Genomic DNA, 21,164 nt, shown 5'->3' on the forward strand with positions numbered 1-21,164 from the left:
CCATAAAGAATTCTCAGGCCCCAAATGTCCTTAGTATCAAGGTGGAAAAACCCGGGGTGAACCTAAAACTCACAGACTTGTGATCTCGAAAACAAAGCGTTTCAAGATCATTATCATGATGCGTGCCAGCTATCCCTGCTTCCCAGTCATTTGTGGTCAGGTTCAGTGTAACATAAAAATAAACTATTTTTGAAGCACTTTCTCAGCTCCCGTAAGCCTGGTTAACTATTTTCACTGGTTGAGCTGGAGCCACATCCTCCGAGTTTCCTTTAATGCTGCTGCCAACTTGAGGGCTGCAGGGATTCTGACAGGGTGGCTGGAAGCACAAACCTGTTTGTCAATAACCGGGGGCGGGGGGAGCTAGCAGCATAAGGGTGCCTGCTAGGCAGTAAGAAATCTCCAATGCCCTCAAACAGAGCCAGTGGGAGACTCCTACCTGCCACAACTTGTATGGGCAGAAATTGCCTTGCACTGGGAGTATCGCAAATCTTAAGTCACTTACAAGGAAGAAACAGACATCCCGCTTCTGCCACCCAGCTGCCCAACCTCATTTCTGGTTCACCCTGAGTCTTCTGACTCTCATACCCAAACATGTGAAGCAAGAGTACAGAATGGAACCAGCGTGAATCACTGTAACTTGTGGGTAGGAGCATGTTGCTTGAATTGCCATTTGCAGGGAGCCTGGAGGTCTTGCAAAGAAAGAGGGAAGAGTAAAGAGAGAAAAGGCTATTTGATTTGTTTATGGGTTAAGGCCAAAGACCAACTGATGAAAGGGGTGAGACCAAAAGAAAAACCATAAAATATATTTCTCCTTGGCATTCCAAAAGCAAACGTGGGTTGATCTAAACGCTGCAGCTGGAAAAATCAGAGCTATTAGCACATGAAAGGTCACTTGCCGCTGTAAAATGCATCACCTGTGGAAATGTTAGCAGTCATCACCTGCCAGGGATTCCAGCATCAAGGCCACACTGGCCACAGTCGGCACCATGGATTCCTATAACCAGGAACCCTGTTCTGTTTGCCTGAGAATCCTCAGGTCCTGGGCCCACCCAGGGGCAGGCTAAAGGAATAAATAGCTGTTCAAATGTAAAATGAGATCCGTCTAAAAGAAATGCTATGTTGTTCTGTTTCTTCTTCTTCTCTTGTGCCTAGATTCATTTTGGAATGTGTGGTAAAATACACATAATATGACATTTGCCATTTTAACCATGATTTAGGTGTTCAGCTCAGTGGCATTTGGTAGGTTCACACTGCTGTGCAACCATCCCCACTATCTATTTCCAGAACTTTTTCATCATCGCAGACAGAAACTCTGAACCCATTAAATACTAACTCCCCATTCCCATCCTCCCCCAAGCCCTGGTAACTGCGAATCCACTTTCTGTCTCTATGTATTTGCCTATTCTAGGAAAACCTCACATAAGTGGAATCATATGATGTTTGTCCTTTTGTATCTGGCTTTTTTCACTGCACATAATGTTCAAAGTTCGTCTATGTTGTAGCCTATGTCAGAATTTCATTCTTTTCTAAGGCTGAATAATATTCCACTCCCTGTACAAGCCACATTTTGTTCATCTACTGCTTGTTGATGGACATTTGCGTTGCTTCCACAAGCGTCGCTTTGTTTTGTTTTGTTTTCTGAGATGGAGTCTCCCTCTGCTGCTCAGGCTGGAGTGCAATGGCCCGACCTTGGCTCACTGTAACCTCTAACTCCCAGGTTCAAGCGATTCTCTTGCCTCAGCCTCCCGAGTAGCTGGGACTACAGGTGACTGCCAACCAGACCCGGCTAATTTTTGTTTTTATTTTTAGTAGAGATTCGGTTTCTCCATGTTGGCCAGTCTGGTCTCGAACTCCTGACTTCAGGTGATCTGCCCGCCTCGGCCTCCGAAAGTACTGGGATTACAGGCGGGAGCCACCATGCCCAGCCAAGTGTTGCTTTTTAAACAGGGTGATTTGTGGATTTAGTGAAAGCACTGGTGAAGGGGACTGAGGATGAAGAACAGACTCAGACTCAATCTGTTACTAACTCCCCACGTGATCTTAGGACCTACATGAGTCTCCTCTGCATTTTCAGTTGTAAAACTGAGGAACTAAATCAGACCAGTGTTCTCCAACATATTCTTGGCCACCATTGATAGTAAGAAATACACTTCATTATGATTGAGTTCACATAAACATACGTACATAAATGAAACAAAAGTTTCACAAAATCATAACCTCCTCTGTGCAACGCACTCTGGTATTTCTTATCTACTCTATTATTTCTTATATAACAAAAAGATAGTTCCAACCCCCAAACTGATTTCATAAACCATCTTTTTTTTTTTTTTTTTGAGACGGAGTTTCACTCTTGTTACCCAGGGTGGAGTGCAATGGCACGATCTCGGCTCACCGCAACCTCCGCCTCCTGGGTTCAAGCAATTCTCCTGCCTCAGCCTCCCGAGTAGCTGGGACTACAGGCGTGCACCACCATGCCCAGCTAATTTTTGTATTTTTAGTAGAGACGGGGTTTCACCTTGTTGACCAGGATGGTCTCGATTTCTTGACCTCGTGATCCATCCGCCTCGGCCTCCCAAAGTGCTGGAATTATAGGTGTAAGCCACCGTGCCCAGCCTTGGAGTAGTAATCTTTAGATTACTTGTTCCCAAACTGGTGTTCCTTGGAACATTTTGTAAGTGTGCTACAATTTTTTAAAAAATGTCTGTTTGATAAAATGTAGGAAACGTCTTAACTTTGGCTTAGTACAAAGAGGTTATAATGAGCTGTGTGTTTCCCAGACTTACTGACCACAGGCAATTTCATGTATACTCGAAAGTAAAGTCCTAACAATTCCAGGAAACTGTCCATGTATTTTCCTATCTAAGGACTCTGAACTGGGTGATTTTAGATTCTTTTCTGCTCCAATAGTCTATGATTTAAGGCACTAATTCTCAACATGTTCTTTCTGTTACACAGTGTATAGAGGGGCAGACACCCTGCACAGTTAACTATGACTCACTAAGCCAGTGATTTAAAACACCATATCCAGCTCCCTAGGGCCAGGAAAATTATATACATATTTTAATAACGGACTTCATTTTTTAAGAGAATTTGTTGCCCGGGCTGGAGTGCAATGGCGTGATCTCGGTTCGCCGCAACTTCCACCTCCCAGGTTCAACCAATTCTCCTACCTCAGCCTCCCAAGTAGCTGGGATTACAGGCAGGTGCCACCATGCCTGGCTAATTTTGTTTTAGTAGAGATAGGGTTTCTCCATGTTTGGTCAGGCGGGTCTCAAACTCCCAACCTCAGGTGATTCGCGCACCTTGGCCTCCCAAAGTGGTGGGATTATAGACATGAGCCAATGTGCCTGGCCAGAGCAATTTTAAGTTCACAAGAAAATTGAGCAAAAAGTACAGCCAGTTCCCATATACCCCTAACCCCCATCCCTGGTCTCCGGGGCCTCTCCTCCAGCAACATCCTATATAATTTTTTTTAAGTCCCTCTAGTGATTCTGATACTTTACTCCTTGCCCCTTAATGCTCGTCTAGAGAATTTGTTAAAAGTAAATTTTCCAAACAAAAATCTACTCAAGATGGATTAAAACGTTCACTCCACATAAGACTTGAAATTGTTAAACCAGAAGAAAACAAAGGGGGAAAACTCTATGACACTGGTCTCAGCAATGATTTTTTGGATATGACACCAAAAGTACAGGCACAAAAACAAAAATAAGTGGGACCACATCAAACTAAAAAGTTTTTTGTACAGCAAAGGAAATACGTCTACAAAATGAAAAAGGCCTCCTACTGAACGGAGAAAATATTTGCAAACTACATATCCAATAAGGAGGTAATACCTACAGTAGAATGGCACTCAGAAAACTCAACAGCAAAAACAAAACAAATCCCACAAATAACCCAGTTTAAAAACAGGTAAAGGACCTGAATAAACGTTTTTTCTAAAGAAGACACACAAATATCCATCAGGTATATGAAAAGGTACTCAACATCACTAATCATCAGGGAAATGCAAATCAAAGCCATGATCAGATACCACCTCACACCTGTAAGAATGGCTGCTATAGGAAAGATACTAGGTATTGGTGAGGACGCGGAGAAAAAGTAACTCTTATACATTGTCAGTGGAAATGCAAAATGGTTCGGCACCTGTTATGAAGAACAGTATGGAGGTTCCTCATAATATTAAACACACAACAGCCATGTGTGATTGCTCATGCATGTAATCCCAGCACTTTGGGAGGCCGAAGCAGGCAAATCATTTGAGGTCAGGAATTCGAGACCAGCCTGGCCAACATGGTGAAATCCCATCTCTACTAAAAATACAAAAAAATTAGCCAGGCATGGTGGTGCATGCCTCTAATCCCAGCTACTTTGGAGGCGGAGGCACGAGAATCGCTTGCCTCGAGAGGCAGAGGTTGCAGTGAGCCAAGGTCACACCACTGCACTCCAGCCTAAGTGACAATGAGAGACTGTCAAAAAGAAAAACAAACAGAAAACAAAACCACTATAAGATCCAGCAATTCCACTTCTGGGTATATATCCAAAGGAAATAAAGTCACTGTTTCAAAGAGATGCTGTATCTGCATGGCACTCTCAAGTTCACTGCAGTATTATTTACAATAGCCAAAATATGGGAACAACCTAAGTGTCCACTGACAGACGAATGGATAAAGAAAATGTGGTAAATATATACATAAAGGAATATCATTCGGCCTTAGAAAAGAAGGAAATCCTGCCACTTCTGACGGATGGACCTAGAGGACATCATGCCAGATGAAACAAGCCAGACACAGAAAGACAAATAGCGCATGATCTCACTTCTATATGGAATCTAAAAAAGGCAAACTCAGAGAAACAGAGAGTAGAAGCGCAGTTAGCAGGGGTCGGGGTTCTGGGGATGAGGAGGGCTGGGGGAAGTGAGATGATGTTGGTCAAAGGGTAAAAAACTAGCAGTTATAAAATGAGTAAGTTGGCCAGGTGCCGTGGCTCACACCATAATCCCAGCACTTTGGGAGGCTGAGGTGGGTGGTTCACCTGAGGTCAGGAGTTTAAGAACAGCCTGGCCAACATGGCAAAACCCCGTCTCTACTGAAAACAGAAAACTTAGCCAGGTGTGGTGCTGCACACCTGTAGTCCCAGCTGTTCAGGAGGCTGAGGAAGGAGAATGGGAGGTGGAGATCGCAGTGAGCCAAGATCAGGCCACTGCACTTCAGCCTGGGCGAGAGAACAAGATTTCGTCAAAAATAAAATAAAACAAGCCCTGGAGACCCAATTTACGGCGCAGTTACTACGGTTCATAATACTATATTGTATACTCGAAATCTGCTCTGTTCTCATCACACACACACACCAACAGTAACTCTAACAGATATGTTAATTAGCTTGATGTGGTAATCATTTTACAATGTGTGTATCACAACATTACACTGTACACCTTAAATATCCACAATTTTTATTCATTACTTATACTTCAATAAAGCTGGGGGTGCGGAAGGACCAAAAATCCCCCAAGTTTTCCAAGACTAATTTGTAGAAAAACTCAGGGGTCTAGCATATTACTTTCAGTTGAGTCTCTTAAATTGAGTATCATTCCTACATCCACTTTAATTATCGAAAACATCCTCATATGTTGTGTTTTGCCACAAAGGTCCATTGACCTTGGCACAACCAAAATGACCAACCGTGCTTATCATTCCTACAATCTAACTCTTGCTTCAGCAAATATGCTATTTAAAAACACTATTTGGCTGGGCGCGGTGGCTCACGCCTGTAAGGCCAGCATTTTGGGAGGCCAAGGAGGGTGGATCACGAGGTCAAGAGATCGAGACCATCCTGGTCAACATGGTGAAACCCCATCTCTTCTAAAAATACAAAAATTAGCCAGGCATGGTGGCACACACCTGTAGTCCCAGCTACTCAGGAGGCTGAGGCAGGAGAATCGCTTGAACCCAGGAGGCAGAGGTTGCAGTGAGCCAAGATCGTGCCACTGCACTCCAGCCTGGGTAACAAGAGCAAAATTCCATCTCAAAAAAAAAAACAACAACACTATTTTGATAATCATTTAGAGATTAATTTTTATACACTTGGGTCAACCAGAAATCAGCCAGGCATTTTTGGAAGAATCTTCACTGCTTATTCCTTAACAAATAAAATTAACCCTGTGTCTTTAATCCATTTTATGACATCAATAGCAAATAAAAAGATGCTAATTACATCTATTCGTTTTTATTTCACAACTCTCTACTGTGTACAATACTGGAGATTCAGGATGGTGGTTAGAGAGGTTTTTATTTTTAAGGAATGTTAACAAAATATATTGCTTTAACAACAACAATTTTTTTAAATCTAAATTCAAAAGATGGTGAGAGCCGTTGTCACTTCACCCTGCAGACATATATAAAAAAAAAAATACAAATAAGAAATGATTAGAAAGATAGCTGAAGTATGGATGCTTATTCCCAAGATGACGGAGAATTTAAGAACAAAACAAGAGAAAACCCTCATTCACTCTAAGAATTCACGGACAAGAAAGCTTGATAAATATGGTGAGGTTGGTGAGGTTTGACTTTCTTTTTTCTTATTAAATGACAGTATAAACAAACCCTAAAATATTATTGTGTGATTTTCCCCCCACCCTACATTCACTTTTCTATTTTGTCAAAAATAGAAGTGATCCTTACACACACACACACACACACACACACACACACACACACACATTCATGGCCCTTTGTCTCCCCCTCGCTATCCTTCTAACTGTGCCTCCATCCATCCATCCATCCACCCACATAGAATCCTCTCTGCTCCCTCTCCACCCCTCCCTCATCAAGTTCCATGGCTCTCGCTCCAATTGTCATTGTTCCCTCAACACTCCCAGTTTCCTATGGCAGGAACTCTCACCTCCCATCTCTCTTACCCTCGCTATGCTACAAACCGTAAACTCCTTTTTAACAAGTGATATGTCATTCCTCCTTTCCAAAGCTCACTGAAGAATGTTTCCGCAGAAGACGGTAACCACGAGGTGGCAAATTACCTTGAGAGGAACTCAGGCTCTGGGGTGAGAAGAATCAGATGAGGCCGGCTCAGGTCCCAGCTCAGCCATCTGCAAGCTGTGTGACCTGCTCTTTATAGGCATGTGATGGCCTCCCACGTGATGTCTGTTACATCAAGTATGACACACAGTAGGTGCCCAATAAATGCTTGGTTTTCTGCCTCCCAATCAGAATCCAGAATGGTTTGGAGTCTAAAGCAGATGGAATAAAATAAATTTAAAATTCTTTACAATCCTATAGGGCTAAGTAAGGAGGTTACTTTCATAGTTCATTTCTTAGAAGCCTAGAATATCAGATGGAAACAGATTTTTGTTTTACTCTACATCAAAGAGTTGTATTAGAGAAATTCAGGCTGGTTTTCCTACAACTTTAACTTCAACAACCCTGATGATAGAACAAGGGGTGGTGTTAGAAAGAGGGAACTTCAAAGGGCTTTAATAAGAATAAAATTCCATTGGTGTTACCATATGTCCAATCCTTCCTTTCTCAAGAACAGTCCATCAAAAATCAGGGAGAGGGAACTGCCCAAGAGAGAGGCCCTTAGGTAGTCAGGCCATGGTGGCGGCCAGAATGCCTCCAGAAAAATCAGGGCCTCTGGCACCACAGAATTGCGAGTTCTGAACACAGATTTGGAAGTACAAAGAATTGAGATCTTCCTCTTTTAGCAGGTAGGGAAGGATAGCATTTGGGTGACTTTCTTCCTGAGGGATCAAAGTGCAGCAGGGAGATTTCCTGGGAGAGAAAAGCAAGACTGGGAGCTGGGAGGAGCTGGGCTTTGTTCTCATCAAAGAAGAAAAGAATGTAGGGGAAGAAAACTAATGAGTGACTGCCAAGCGATTTAAACACGGATTATGTATCTGGTAGAGAAAGAACACAATTGAGTGTTTGGGCCCGCCTGAGGTGAAAACTTTTCCCATTATGATTAGGGCAGGGAGAGCTCCCGAGCCTTATCTTTCAAGTGCCCGCTCTGCAGAAATGTACAGAGGAGCAGGGGGAGGCTTCTTTTTAAAGGAATAATGAATGAGACAAAGCTGGAGCATTCGCTGGTCTGTACCACCTTCAGCACATTTGCATTTTCTATTTTATTTTAGTTTTTTGAGACAGAGTCTCTCTCACTGTTGCCCAGGCTGGCGTGAAGTGGCACAATCTCAGCCCACTGCAACCTCTGCCTCCCGGGTTCAAGCAATTCTCCTGCCTCAGCCTCCTGAGTAGCTGGAATTACAGGCATGTGCCACCAAACCCAGCTAATTTTTGTATTTTTAGTTGAGATGGGGTTTTGCCATGTTGGACAGGCTAGTTTTGAACTCCTGACCTCATGTGATCCGCTCCCCCACACCCACCCTGCCTTGGCCTCCTAAAGTGCTGGGATTACATTTGCATTTTCTGTGGCAGCTGCAAAATGTTCCCTCCTCTGACAATATTTGGTGCCTTGGAGTCAACAACCTGGAATTTATAACCTTTCTATCCTAGGGCAGCCTGATGGGTCTCTTAGGCTTCAAGAATGACCAGGTCCAAATAGTCTGGCCTCGTGCATACCCAGAGGGACACCTGGACCTTGGCAGACAGATGGGGAAGTAGATGGAAGGTCAGAAACAGCAACATTGCAAAATTGCTAAATTGTCTTTAGAGAGAAAACGCACGGAGTCCAGCTTCTCCCTCCCCCACCAAACGTCTGAACTTGAGACTATAAAGGGGAGGAGGGTAGCCAATGATTTCTGGCATTCCTGAGCAACTAAAGGAAAATATTTTGCACTACTCTCATAATCTGTGCTTTGCAGTCTAAGAGAAATCATGGATAAATAATATATTTTGAGTAACACCTACATGCAAAGTTTAAAGCATGGGGAGAACTTGCAAAGGGTCCTGGTTTTCTCAGATCTTAAATCTAATGGAAAGTACAGAACATAAAGTATAAAAAGATACCTCAATGTAAAACCATACATACGAGGGCCAAACTGGCATGCAGCAGGCCGGGTGCAGTGGCTCACATCTGTAATCCAGCACTTCGGGAGGCCTAGGTGAGTGGATTACCTGAGGTCAGGAGTTTGAGACCAGCCTGGCCAATATGGTGAAACCCCATCTCTACTAAAAATACAAAACTTAGCTGGGCAAGGTGGCGGATGCCTGTAATCCCAACTAATCAGGAGGCTGAGGCAGGAGAAGCACTTAAACCCGAAAGGTGGGCCGGAGGGGTGGCTCACGCCTATAATCCCAGCACTTTGGGAGGCCGAGGTTGGGTGGATCACGAGGTCAAGAGATCGAGACCATACTGGTCAACATGGAGAAACCCCCATCTCTACTAAAAATATAAAAATTAGCTTGGTATGGTGGCACGTGCCTGTAATCCCAGCTACTCAGGAGGCTAAGGCAGGAGAATTGCTTGAACCCAGGAGGCGGAGGTTGCGGTGAGCCGAGATCACACCATTGCACTCCAGCCTGGGTAACAAGAGCGAAACTCCATCTCAAAAAAAAAAAAAAAAGGTAGCATTTGCAGAAACGAGACCATGCAATTTATCAAAAGAGAGTGGCAATGGTGATGAAGGAGAAACCAAATTCATTGACTTTCCCTGGGCCAGGCACAAGGGCTAAGCATGTGGTACATCATTTTACTGAATTTCATCCCTGAAGCTCTCATTTGAGACAATGCCACAATGAGTAACAAAACAGGCTCAGAGACCAGAGGTTTCAGGTAACATCTCCAAGGTCACACAGCTAGTAGCGAGTGACCCAGGTGAGACTCTAACCTGAGCCTCTTCCTACGACTTATTGAGATCTGCTCTGGGCCTGGTGTGACAGTGGCCGACCTGCAGGAGCTGGGAGGAAGCATGGAGACCCTCAAGTCTCCCTGACAGCGCCAGGGCAAGTGTGTGGTTCTCAGGTCCTGCTCCTTCCGATGCTGGGGAGGCAGAGGGACCTCTCAGGGACACTAAAGCTCATGGGAGACAGACCCAGGACAGATTTCCTGACACCTGATCTACTGTGGGCAGAATGGGGTGGACGAGGAAGCCAGAGTCATGCTTTGAGAGCTTCAGACTTCGTTTCTCTGCTTCCTCACTGTTTCTTCAGACTGACCTCTTCCTCCTGAGGGTGACACAGCTGCTGGGTCCATTTGCAGCACCAACTTGGGGCCCCTCCCCTGCAAATGGAAGTGGTTCTAAGCCCGGGCTGGAAGCCTGGGGGTGGGTGAATGCACCAAAGTCAGGCCAGAACCCCCTCATAAGGGACTCTTCTGGGAAGCTAGAATAGCAGGGAAATCTCTCCAAGGGTAGGAGGGTGGGGACAATTTCCAGTTCAGAAGCATCCTTAGATAAGAAACTGCTCTCCTTACAGTTAAAACAAACAAACAAAAAGCTTTCATTCAGAAGCCCCACAGCTGCAAAGGGAAAGAGAGAGGAAAGAGAAGAAGGAAGGGGAGTGCAGGGGGAAAAGGTAGAAAAAGCTACTAAAATGTGATAATATATTTTTCCCCCTCCGAATGAGTTTTCTTCCCATTCATTTTTCTTCTTGCCAAACCAGGTGGGGCGTGTGTTATGAGGGGAGGGGGTGTTACGTTGGAAGAAGCTGCTCATAAACAGACTTTGACCAAAATTTTCAACTTAAAAGTAAACACACGGGAAACATGTCTCGACTTGTACTATGGTGATTAAGCGACTCAATCTGAGAAGATAAGGAAATTTTTTCACGTGTCTCAATGGTTTATGGAGGTTTTCTCCAGATGACTTAAAAATCAGCAAAAGTTAGCAATTAACGTGGAATCTCTGATGCTTCCCACGCTCTTTCCGTACCTCTCACATCCAGAGTCTCAGCAATGCTTTGACAAATAATGCAACGCGAACCTTACGTAAGAAAAACAGAAGATTATGAACGAGATCAGACTCTGGCCAAGAACATGTGCTTCTACAAAACAAGGACACCAGTTTGGCTCTTCCATGGAGATTCATGCAAAGGGTGGGTGTTATTCTCATTAATTCAGTGGATAAACAACAGGGGGGAGGTCAGGATGATTTGATGGACAGCTTTTGGAAATGATCTTCTGCTTGGCAAAACACTGCCGTGATCATTTCATTCACATGGAAGGAAATGCAAAGAAGTGTCACTAAAACAAGGGAAGTAATGGTAGGGCATGAATCAAAAAGCTGGATGACACAGAATGAAGAGTAACTAAATTAGTCCCATCACAGTCTTGAAATCTGCACTTAATTTCAAGAGAAGAGCCTGACCTCTCATTGCTGGCACACAAAGCTATGCATCTATTCCCTAATGTTTCATTTCCACCTTATAAATTACAAACACCATGTTACAGAGCGATAGGAGCTCAGTAGACTCAGAAACAACATCTCAAGAGCTGGAAGGGATAACCCTGCCGTTCTCCAGCAAGAGTGAAATCTTGGGACAACCCTGGCAGCTGGTTGTCTAGCCTCGACTGGCGTCCCTGGGGGTGGCTCATTCTACCTTCAGCCCTTCATCTGTCCATCCACCCATCAACTCAAGCATTTACCCAGCTTCTGTTATGTGCCTGGCACATTGTCAGATGCTGTTCTGTCTTGAGCCCAAATCCTTTCTTCTATAACTTCGATCCATCCAGTCCAAATCTATCCTCTCTGAAGGTGAGGATGGCTGGGATGCTAACCTTCTGAAGGTGCTCTTCCCCAGGTTACACATTCCCAATTCTTCAACAGTAACATGTGGATGTCCCTGCCAGCCTGATCACTTTCCTTATCAATCCCCCATTCTATCTTCTTCAAAGCTTTTTTTTTTTTGAGACGGAGTTTCGCTCTTGTTACCCAGGCTGGAGTGCAATGGCGCGATCTTGGCTCACTGCAACCTCTGCCTCCTGGGTTCAGGCAATTCTCCTGCCTCAGCCTCCCGAGTAGCTGGGATTGCAGGCATGCGCCACCATGCCCAGCTAATTTTTTTATATTTTTAGTAGAGACGGGGTTTCACCATGTTGACCAGGATGGTCTCAATCTCTTGACCTCGTGATCCACCCGCCTCGGCCTCCCAAAGTGCTGGGATTACAGGCTTGAGCCACAGCGCCCGGCCTTCAAAGCTTTTATAAATGATGGGTTCCATGGTCCCATCTAATTATACTACACCTCTACTTTTTTTTTTGAGACTGAGTTTTGCTCTTGTCGTCCAGGCTGGAGTGCAATGGCGTGATCTCAGCTCACCACAACCTCCGCCTCCTGGGTTCAAGCGGTTCTCCTGCCTCAGCCTCCCAAGTAGCTGGGATTACAAGCATGCACCACCACACCCAGCTAATTTTGTATTTTTAGTAGAGATGGGGGTTTCGCCATGTTGGCCAGGCTGGCCTTGAACTTCCAACCTCAGGTGATCCACCCGCCTCGGCCTCCCAAAGTGCTGGGATTACAGGCGTGACCACCGCATCTGGCCTAGACCTCTGCTTCTTAATCCTCCTCCTTTGCTGATCTAGAAAATCTGGAAGTACTTAGTGTGACCAGATCTTGGAGAGGCAAAATGTTCAGATCAAAAGTATTCTATGAGACCAACTCAGATGTGCTAGTAGCAGCTTTTTATTTTCTATCATGATGAAAAATTTGCCATTTTTACACTGCTACAAGACAAAGAAAGTGCTGCCTGTTGTTTCACATTGTACCTGGTTGATTTCATGCACGTCTGACAGTTCTTTCATATTTCTAACATGAAGATCAATTTCTCCTCCCCTGGGAAGGCAAGGGGTTTGAGAAATATGCAGAATGCAGGTGAGCCCCACTTTGCAGACCTGTCCCCCTAGAACAATGCCTAAGGTGTCGCTCTGCTCAGGAATCCGAGGCTGGCTAATCCAGCAAATACTCACTAAGCAATTCTGCAAAGACTCCAGGCCCCTACTGGGCCCATCAACACTGCAACTTTCTTCTCATGAGGTACTGGAAACAGAGAGCTTCTCTGGTATCCATCATCTCAGGAGTTAGGTCAAAGGAAATTTATCTGTAGTAAATTTAAAGAACTTCTAACGCTCTGGCTATTAAAATACAAACCAGGGCACCCCAGGAGGTCAAAAGATAAAAAGGCAACTCTGACTGGCTCCCTCAGCCATGAGTTTGACTCAGTACCTGAGTAAAACAGATAAAATCAGCCTGGCTACTTAAACATTCGACTTTCAAAGTGAGTGTGAAAACAGAATGAAATTGGATGACTGGGCACAATATTTATGAGCTACCCCTGATACAAAGTGCGCAAAGATAACGGGGACTGTTTTCCATTTAAATAAAACAATACAGGATTGCCTCAGAATTAAATGTACAATGAACAACATACCGAAGGCAAAATGCTGAGACCAAAATTATTCTATGAGGCCAACTCAGGAAATATAATGGAAGTCAGAAGATAATATGATTTGATATGAAAATAAAATCATACCCAACTAATGGATTTTTAAAGCTCCCTCTGTAAATGAGCACTGTATTTTTTAGAGTGTGCCCCTACAATTTAAGCCTTTTCTATTCTTCATCCCCTCCAATTTTTTTAACAAAATATAATTTATATTTGGAAATACTATCATTTAGAAAACCCTGGCATTCAATCCCACATCTATTTTACCGCATTAATTTACCACACTCTTCTACATGTTTAGCACAATGAAGCTTCATATTGATTTTTAAAAATTTAATATTCTTTAAAGAATTACTCCAAGCAAAAAGGTGCTGTTTAAACATAATCTTTCAAAGCGCATAATGCCTCACGTTTTTAAATTAAACTTATCCAAATAAGTGTATTGAATATGAGGGGCATTTAAAAAACTATTTCGGGTTTCCATCAAATACGTTGCTTTCAAGTAAATATAAGTGTAATAATGAAGCAAGTAATCTAAATCCTCAAGTTCTTTCTTTATGCTTGACTGAATTAACACTTGCAATGACACAACAATCTAACAATTAAACTCCTTCAATGTAAGTTAAAACTGATTTCACTGTGGCTTTGCAGGACTTCTGCCAACTGTTAAATGCACAACACTTTGAATAACTAGAATGAAAGATGTCTTATAAATTAAAAAATTACTGGATCCTATGCAAACAATGAATAAGCTATTCCTTGCTGTGTGCAAATTCAGCATTCTGAGTGGAGGAATTAACACCATTATGTTAACAAGATTAACATTTGAAGGATTTTCTAATCTTCTAATTGTCTAAAAGGATGAGTTCCCTAAACACCCCAGTACCTTCCCCACCTCCTCCCAATACAATTCCCCCATCTACTATTCCCAGATTACAAACCTCACTACAACAGCCAAAGATTATGCACCTGCAAGAATGACTGATAACCTTGCTAATTTGAATATACAGTGACCGCTCTGTACAATTTCTATACCCTTAGCAGTATTACTCTATGTGGACATTTACATTTCTTTTTTAAAAAAGGGACATCAATAGGGCAGCAGGCAGGATAAAATAAAACTTGCTGAGTCAGCACTAAAACCTGCCATTTTCATTAAGAACCTGAATATCAGAAAGGCCAAAATCTTTGGCAAGGCCATTAATGTATTTTTTTTTTTTTTTTTTTTTTTTTTTTTGCGGCTCATTAAATTGCTCTAAAGAAGCAAAGAGAAACAGAGATAAATGAGAAGCTTAAATGTCTAGATTTTTTTTTTAAAGATGAGAGTAAAAGAAACTTCCGTTTGTTTGCTTGTTTGTTTTGAGACGGAGTCTTGCTCAGTTGCCCAGGCTGGAGTGCAAAGGTGCAATCTCGGCTCACTACAACCTTCGCCTCCCAGGTTCAAGCAATTCTCCTGACTCAGCCTCCAGAGTAGCTGGGATTATAGGCGCCTGCCACCACACACCCACTAATTTTTGTATTTTTTGGTAGAGATGGGGTTTTGCCATGTTGGCCAGACTGGTCTTGAACTCCTGACCTCAAGTGATCCACCCACCTTGGCCTCCCAAAGTCCTGGGATTACAGGTGTGACCCACCACACCTGGCCAAGAAACTTGCTTGAAATGTTCTAACTCTGCAAACTTTATAGTCATCCAAAAAATAAACCTTTAGACCTAGATCAGCAAATGAAAGTCTTGTGGATTTTTTCTAACTTTATACATGTTAAGCTACAATCCTTCACACGAAATATAGAGTATGTCATTATTTTTAAATTGAAGACTTTAAAGCAAAAAACATGGAAGGCTCACAAGAGAACAAAAAACCCTCTCAGTTTCTGACCATCTAACACCCCATCACGGCCAACCCATCATGGAGACCAAAGACACATAAGATGCTGGGATTTCTTTGGAATTACCAAGGAAACACAAAACAACAGTGGCTCTGAAAAATGATCATCCAGGAAACTCTCCACTGTTTGATTAAATACAAAACCTGTTCTCCAACCATGGTGAGATAGGATGAAAAGGTTTTTCTGGAAACTGACTTTAGATTGGTGCCTGTAGTAGAGAAGGTGTTACATAAGACCCATATATATGTCACTCTCTAAAAACAATCTGTTGTCATAAACATTATTATGGGGAGAGCTACTGGTTATAGGGTGTTAATGTAGTGTTATAAAGTTTAAATACCCCCACGATGAGTACCAAAATCACAAAGTCAAGGTCACCCATTGGGGAAATGCCTTTTCATTTAACTATCAGACCTTGAGAAAGGTTAGAAAAATAAGAATTTCCTAAAAAGTTGGTGGGAATGTGGATTAGAACAGAGTGTAAAATCAGAAGGCAGTTTAACAATAGCTATTGGAAGCATTAAAACATGCATATTCTTTAACGAGAAATGACGCCTCTAGGTAGGAGGGCCATAGGGAACATAAACATTAGAACAGCTCAATGGACTTTTCTGAAGAGTTACAGGCAAGCAACCAAATACATCACCCCTCCTTCCACTTTTCAGATCTAGATTCCAAAGGCCACGAGCCAGAGTCTCCTTGGCAAAGGTGTAGATTCCCCAAGAAAGCTGGCTTGGTTCAGTGAGTCTGGGTACCCCGAGCTCAGTCACGGGTACTCTACAAAGCACAGTGGAGTGCCATTTCACAAAACTAATGTTCCAAGAACGCTGGTATCCAGACTACAAAGAGACCCCTCGTGTGGCTCAGCAGATCTTCCAGACAATAACGCAAAAGCAAGAGCCTTAACAAGCAGCTCCTCACTAAAGTAGGTCAGGCAACTCTCAGGGATGCAGTGATTTTACTTTGTATTCTACCAAAAACGATTTGGATATTTAAAATCGATCAATTCAATGAATCTGCATTTTGGAGACTGCTTTTTTTTTTTTTTTTTTTTTTTTTAACTTTTTTTACCAGCAACTTTTTTTTTTTAAACAGAAAAGTTACAAAGATAGCACAGAAAGTTCCTGTATACTCCTCACTTAGTTTTCCCTAATGTTAACACCACACATTACTACAAGACAGTAGACACAACACTGGAAGACTGCTGTTTTTTTTATTTCAATAGTTTTTGGGGTACAGATGGTTTTGAGTTACACAGATAAGTTCTTTAGTGGTGATCTCTGAGACTTTAGCGTACCTGTCACCCCGTATGTGGTCTTTTATCCTTCATCCCCACCCGAACCTACACCCACCCCGAGTCCCCAGCATCCATTGTATCATTCTCATGCCTTTGCTTCCTCACAGTTTAGCTTCCACTTATAAGTGAGAACATACGATATTTGGTTTTCCATTCCTGAGTTGACTTAAAATAAGGCCCTCAGCTACATCCAAGTTGCTGCAAAAGACATTATTTTGTTCCTTTTTATGGCTGAGTAGTATTCCACGGTGTATATACACCACATTTTCCTTATCCAGTCGTTGGCTGATGGGCACTTAGGTTGGTTCAGTATCTCTGCAGCAGTAAATTGCGCTGCTATAAACATGCAGCACACTACGCTTACAATTCACCAAACTGCACAGTGAATTCCTATTTCGCAAGGTTTCCCCTAATGTCCTTTTACTGTTCCGGGATCCCACCCAGGACATCACAGAACACATCTGGTCACGTCCCCCTAGCCTCCTCTGGTCTGTAACAGATTCTCAGACTTGCCCTGATGACCTTGGAGCTTTGAGGAGTGAAGATCCGGTTATTTTGCAGCATGTCCCTGTTGAAGGACAAAATCACTGTTTGATGTTTTTCCCCTGACTAGACTGGGGTTATGTGTCTGGGGAGGAAGGCCACAAAGCTGAAGTGCCAAATTTATGCTGTCCTACGAGAGCTATCTGGTATCAACAGCACATCACTGAGGATGGCAGCTTTCATCAGCTGGGACAGAGTGTTCACCAGGTTTTTCCACTCTAAACTTCCTTTTCCAACCTATTCCACGCTCTCATCCTTAGAAGTAGGTCATTAAGTGCAGCCATTCAGGGAGTGGACAGTTCTGCTCCACCTTCTTCAGTGGAGAAATAGCTACTTCAAGCATTTGGAATGGGAAATATGGCTCTTCTCTCATTTATTTGTTGTTTTTTTTTTTTTAGACAGAGTTTCACTCTTGTTACCCAGGCTGGAGTGCAATGGCGCGATCTCGGCTCACGGCAACCTCCGCTCCTGCGTTCAGGCAATTCTCCTGCCTCAGCCTCCTGAGTAGCTGGGGTTACAGGCACGCGCCACCATGCCCAGCTAATTTTTGTATTTTTAGTAGAGACGGGGTTTCACCTTGTTGACCAGGATGGTCTCGATCTCTTGACCTCGTGATCCACCCGCCTCGGCCTCCCAAAGTGCTGGGATTACAGGCATGAGCCACCGCACCCAGCCCTTATTTGTTTATTTATTCAATCATTTATTTACATCAGGCTGGACTCAGGTATTTATTTTATATTTCAAGTTATAATCCAACACTGTTACTGATTTTGATGCTTACACTGTCCCAGCTTTGGCTACTGGGAGCAACTTCAGGAGAATCCCTTTGACACCTCTGCCCCTAACCCCATCATTTTGTTCTTTAAATATTTCCTTTCTGCTTCTCCATATTTTTATCAGCAAAATATCTCCCTAAGAAGGGTTGCTATGGGGTGACTTGTGCCTCCCCAAAATTCATATGTTGAAGTCCCAGCCCTCAGTACATCTGAACATGACCTTATTTGGAAACAGGGCCATTGAAAATGTAATTAAATAGTATGAGCCGGGCCAGGCGCGGTGGCTCAAGCCTGTAATCCCAGCAACTTTGGGAGGCCGAGGCGGGTGGATCACGAGGTCGAGAGATAGAGACCATACTGGTCGACATGGTGAAACCCCACCTCTACTAAAAATACAAAAAATTAGCTGGGCACGGTGGCGCGTGCCTGTAATCCCAGCTACTCAGGAGGCTGAGGCAGGAGAATTGCCTGAACCTAGGAGGCGGAGGTTGCGGTGAGCCAAGATTGCACCATTGCACTCCAGCCTGGGTAATGAGTGAAACTCCGTCTCAAAAAAAAAAAAAAAAAAAAAATAGTATGAGCCATTACGGGAGAAAGATGAGCCCCTAAGCCAATATGCCCAGTGTGTCCTTATAAGAAGGGAAAATGTGGACACAGCCACCACACAGAGAAAACAAATGCCAGGTGAAGGTGAAGGCAGAAACCAGACTGATGTTTCTACAGGCCAATGCAGGCCAAAAGCATTCCAGCAAAATGCCAGTAAATCATCAGAAGCTAGGAGAGGGGCGGAACAGACACTCCCGCACAGCCCACAGAAGAAACCAACCCTGCTGACACCTTGATCTTGGACTTCCAGCCTCCAGAACCATGAGACAGTAAGTTTCTGTTGTTTAAGTCACTGGGTTTGTGGTACTCCATTATAGACATTCCTAGCAAACAAACAGAAGAGGTCACTGAGCTCTGCACTTCAATTAAAAACAATTCACAAATTTGGTATCAACAAAGCAGGTGTGGAAGGACATCCTAACATACATCCAAAAGGGCACGTTTAGAAAACAGAAGCACGGTCTACATATCACAATATTTAGCATGGTATTTGAATGTGAGCAAGGTCTGGGCAGTGTTTTCAAATGCCTCACTTTTCCGCAGCATTTCCAGCCACCTGCAGCTCAGTTCAGAGCGATATTTGCCAAGCACACCTGCCAGTCCTAGCAATAACTGCCCATCTAGTATAATCACCATCTTCTTCAGCATGCTAAGTACCAGCTCTGTGAAAGGCAAGCACTTCCCAGGTGCCCCTCACAGAGATCCAGCAAGAGGCTGACAGGTGATTCCTGCCTCACAGTGGACCCAGCCAGCTCACGTCAATTCGGCATTTTTGGGTCCTCGTTTAATGACTCGCTCTGTTCCATTCCATCTTCCCTAAGTCATGTCAACAAGTGGCCTGATGGCTTAGAATGGCGCCAAATGCCACATCACTGTAAGACACAAAAATATTGTACAATTACCCGATGTTTAGTGGCTTCAGTGCAATTTCACACACTAGAAGATCCTGAAGCAAACTCTCAGCTTTCAGATGAAGGGACGACAGTCCCCAGGAAAGAGAATGTGACCTATTCTCATGGAGTTAAGGCATGGAAGAGGCAGGCTAGAATCTCATCTGTCATCTCCCTCCAGAGTCAGTGACCTCTATGGAGGTGAAATCTAAGCACCGCACGGGCGGAGGCAGAAACTCTTTTTTTTTCCCCACTCAGTCAACTGGGCAGAAAGGCTGGAGGTGACAGAGCAGGGTCTGAAATATTTCTTCAGAAATGATTTTCATTACAAAAGCTCTGGTTCGTCTGCATTTTTATGCCTATATTAAAAATCAAATGAAGTCATTAAGCTAGGGCCGGCGCAGAATGCCTCTTGCCTGAATATGCATTCCTGTTCCAACCCCCAGAGCTCCTCTATAATCCTTCAAATTATTAAATAATTACTGTGTTTCCCTCAGGGTCACATTTGGCAACAAAATACTCATCTAAATGAACCACCGACATGACCCAATGAGTTACATTTATGTTCTTAACTTCCTAGAAGCAAAGGGAGATGAAATACTTCCAAGGTGCAAACTGGAAAAGCCAGAGAAGGGTATTCTATGGAGCCTGGAGGATATGGGGAGTAGAAAGACAAAGAAACATGAGAATCTGGGAAACATTTCAATAATTAGCGTCATGTCCTCCTTCACCAACCCTGGACGTCGGCAATTCTCCACTCCAATCCTGGTTCTCTTCCATCTGGGGAGTGGCTATGGCCACAAGGAGAAAACCAAGCATATGGCTCTGTCCTTCTGGACACATCTACGATATTGGCTGGGCTGCTCTGGAAAATCCCATTTTCTCTCTTACAGCTATATGACCTCAAGTTGTCATTTCGAATAAAGTATGCTTCCACTGATTTTTATGAGCACAGACAAAAGCTGCTACAACCTTCCCCCCCCCGCCCCCCACTCCACACCAAGCCTTTCAAACCAACTGTAGTTGCTATGTAGGGTTATTTGTTTCTAAGGCAACAGCGTATATCTAAGTACTAATGGCCTGTCCTTTTGCCAGGCAACAAACAGCCTTGTGATGCAACTGCACCTGTCTCGGCTACGCGTTACTATGGAGATGCTCCAGTTGCTATGGGTACCATCACGCTAATCGCCTAGCAAAGGCAGACATACAGCAGTCTTCTCAGAGAGCCCAGCTGTTCCTCCCTGTCTCTTGCTAAAGACTGATTGTCTAGGGCCTGTGATGGAATGCTTCTCAACTGAGATGCGCAAGAACTTCATTAATGCTATTTCAGAAGATCATTTTGTGCTCCCTCCTGCAGAACAAACAGCAGACTAGGAAAAGAATCTGCAGAGAAGTGGACTGCAAAATTCCTGAAGCCTATGACACCATGCCATCCCTAATTAACCTCAACTTGCAATCCAAGGATAATTCCTCTTAACTAGGTGGTTATAAAAGAAACATTTCTATACATTTTTAAATACATTTTTGTAGAGTTGAGGAATGCATTTCAAACTCAAGCACTGTGTGTTGATAAAAATCTATCTTAGAAATTTGGTTCTGATTATTTGGCTCTCTTTTGGAATCTAACATTAGGACACTTTCTTTTAAAAAGTGACAGGCTACTTACCCTCCCTTCCAATGATGTATTTGTAAAAATGGTACCCATGACCTTACTGTCTCAAACAAATGGGCCTGTGAGGAGGAGAAAATGTCTCTATGGCTCGCTGCTGTTCTCCTTGAAGAAGCAAACACCAAGTAACCACAACAAAACGATCACCT

General features: G+C 43.5%; 1 protein-coding gene and 1 pseudogene across 4 annotated transcripts in view; both read right to left on the reverse strand.

Annotated features, from left to right (window-relative positions):
• The window catches only part of LOC128928853 (adenylyl cyclase-associated protein 2 pseudogene), a 67,375-nt pseudogene extending 46,238 nt beyond the window's left edge, over nucleotides 1-21,137 (reverse strand). Inside the window, exon 1 of the transcript XR_008474539.2 lies at nucleotides 1-21,137. This exon is cut by the window's left edge and continues 46,238 nt beyond it. The product of XR_008474539.2 is annotated as an adenylyl cyclase-associated protein 2 pseudogene (transcript).
• FOXN3 (forkhead box N3) overlaps nucleotides 1-21,164 on the reverse strand; it is a 269,460-nt gene that overhangs the window by 179,133 nt on the left and 69,163 nt on the right. The gene's annotated exons all lie outside the window — the stretch shown is intronic.

Source organism: Callithrix jacchus, chromosome 8 (assembly GCF_049354715.1).
Source record: "Callithrix jacchus isolate 240 chromosome 8, calJac240_pri, whole genome shotgun sequence".
Taxonomy (NCBI): domain Eukaryota; kingdom Metazoa; phylum Chordata; class Mammalia; order Primates; family Cebidae; genus Callithrix; species Callithrix jacchus.